Here is a 3,172-nt window from a genome sequence, read left to right on the forward strand (position 1 = left end):
TTTTGCAGTTTTCAAATTGCTCTTCTTTAACCCTCCCTGGAAGATGGTAGTTGGGTAAGATATTTCCCAGTAGAAAAATCTGAAACTAAAACAGGTTTTCTAAGCTGCTGACTCAATTGCCCTCTCCCTTCACCTAGGTCGTAAATAAGGCCGTAAGAGTCAAATTCTGGAATTTCCTTGAACTCTGTGATTTCTCTTCAAAAATTTAATTAAGAAAATTGTATCTACTAGAAACCATATTTCGGTCTCAAAATGTGGCCAGTTTCTTAACCTTAACTTTCATATACATATAAAACAAAAAACAACTTACAAAATTTATTGCCCCCAAGAGGTCTCTCAACTATCTAAACTTAGAAAATTTTCTAAGTGCAGGTGATACCTGCAGCTTAGCTACTAAGTTGGGTTTCCAAATCTGTGGCTTCATATCCCAAAATCCCTGCAAAATGTTATTTGCTATGGTTTTCTAAATTTCTCCTGTAAATAATACTCTATTGTTCCCTTCAGGGGAAGAAAATTTCTGATTTTTGTAATAAAGTTTCCATCAGAAGCTGAGTACATGATTAAATGAGCTAGTAATATAGACTGGCAAATGCTACATTCTTTTTGGCTGAAAACAAATAAATAGCAATTTTTAAAGCTCAGTGAATACTAATCTGATTCAATATTTATGATTCATTTCCTAGTTTGTTGTTGGTTTTTGGTGGCTGGCCAGTACATTGTATTTCCTAGTTAAAATGCACCTTCAGATAATAGTTTAACCTACCCAGTCAATGACTTGATAGCCTGAATTCAACAGTAAAATACTTACTCTGATCACCACTATTTGACAAATAGCAATCCCATCTACTTTGAGTTATGCTGGGAATGACAGCTGTGCTTCCAGGAAGTTAACATATGCAAGGCTATATGATGCTACTGCTGCTGCTGTTAATTAGTTCATTCATCTTACCTCATATACTTGAGTGTCACCATGGTCAAGATGCCCCCTCCAAAAAAAAATTAACCAAAAATAAATAAATAAATAAAATAATTTACCTTGCATACTTAATTCTACAAGAAAGATATGTAGGTAGTAAATACGTAAATTTTATAGAAAAACATTTTTAAAAAATCTATGTATTTGTCACTCAGACTTATCAAAGTTAACATTTTACTATTGCTTCTGATTTTTTTCTAAATAAAAACTTGACAGATATGGCCAGCTGCCAAAAAACAACAGCAACAACAAAACAATTGCAGATACCAAGCTGGCAAATTAGCTCAGTTGGTTAGAGTGTGGTGCTATAACACCAAAGTCAAAGGTTTGAATCCCCATAATGGCCAAATACAAAAAATAAATAAATAAATAAAATGAAGATACATCAGGAGGGCCAGCCCTTTGCAGGTCCTGAATTTGATCTGTAGTATTCTCATGCATCATAAATCAATAAACATATGTAGTGGTTTTGCATTTTACACTGTTTTCAATTCTTGCTCTTTCTTAACCCTGGGAAACGTGAGTTGAGTAAGATGTTTCCCAATAGAAAAAGCTGGGACTAAAACTTTGGTTTTCTAGCTTCTAACTCAAATCCCCTCTCTACCTGAGTCATGAAGTTCAAATCCTGCTTAAACGAGCGTTCTGAAGGAACTTCTACCAGAATATCATAGCTATTAGCTCCTGCCTAGAATTGCTTCATCAGGATTCTTTTCAAGGTGGAGTTTTACCTACAGCTGCCTTCTCCAAGTGTACAGTTCCATCAACTCTATTATGCTGAGATAATAGTGCTCATACTGCATCACTTTCCCTAAATACATACTAGTAAAAGGATACAGGGACCAAGCTCTGAAAAAGAACAAAACAACCTTTCCCAACAGCAATACTGAAATTAGTAATTTGTTTACTGGTTCTGTATACTGTGACTAAAAGTGGCTTCTGTTTCAACTTGTATATTAGTAAAAACTTAGTCAGGACAAGTTTCCAAGGTATGATGTAAAAAGGATATACAACCGATGGGTTGCTGAGTGGACAAGAAGCCAAGAAGTTGAGAGCCAACAACTGACTCAGCACATTAGTTGGGTGGTTGGCTTACTTGAGTGTGAGTCCAGGAGGCTCAAACTAGTTTACATACTATAAAGTGACTCACAATTTAGCAATTCGTTTAGCCATCATTTGCACGTAAAATGAACAAGAAAGCATAGTACTACTGTTTTACTCCTTGGTCAATAATTTTTGGTCAAAACATAAAGATTTTAAAATAACATTGCTAAAGAAAATATAGAAGGAAAAAGTTTTTCCTAATATTTGTTTTGCTTTTGAAATTAACCTAAAAAAAAAATTATAGCACCAAGGTCAAGGGTTCAGATCCCCTTACTGGCCAGTCACACACAAAAATAATAATTAACCTAAATGGGGTTAGGTTTAAAGGATTCGCCTTAAAGGGTTAAAATTTATTATCTTTGTTACCTATGCATATTTTTACATGGTCTTTAGACATTGATTGAACTGAGAATTGAATGCACAAAAATCTGGTTCAATTGTGTAAGATAAAACTATTGGTTAGTACAGTATCTTTAATAGGCAAAAACAAACAAGTTGTTTACTATCAGACACTTCCTGAGCTTCCCAAGGACCCTATGGGATAGGGTTTATGTTACATATGTAAAAACTGAGATATAGAAAGGTTAAGTAATTTGCCTGAAAATCATACAGATAAGAAAGTGGTGAGCAGGAGTGGGGCATTGAACTCGGTAGTTTGAACCCTAATCTATGTAGCTCATGGCATCAGGGGCCGTTCAGGCCTATTAAGTGGGCTAAGGAGGATCAATAGATCAGGGGTCTGAACACCTCAAGCTGAATCCCACCTCTGCCAGCTGTGTGATCCTGGGTCCCTCAGGGCATTTTCACTTCCAGAATAGAGGATTCTCTCTACCTCGCAAGGTTGTGAGGCTTCACTGTGATCGTGTAAAATGGACTTTAGGAACTATCAAGAGGTCTTTTCAAATATAAGGTATGTCACCTTGGATGAGTAGCTGTCTTCTCTGAGCTTCATTTGTAAATTAAGGCAGATAATTACGGCATGTCATGTGGTCGTTGTGAAAAATGACATGAGATACTGAATGTAAACTATACAACGGGTTGAGGCAACGTGCCTGGAACACAGAACTCGATCCTTTTTTTTTTTTTTTTTTTTGG

The sequence above is a fragment of the Galeopterus variegatus genome, unplaced genomic scaffold (genome assembly GCF_000696425.1).
Source record: "Galeopterus variegatus unplaced genomic scaffold, G_variegatus-3.0.2 Scaffold8249, whole genome shotgun sequence".
Classification (NCBI taxonomy): Eukaryota; Metazoa; Chordata; class Mammalia; order Dermoptera; family Cynocephalidae; genus Galeopterus; species Galeopterus variegatus.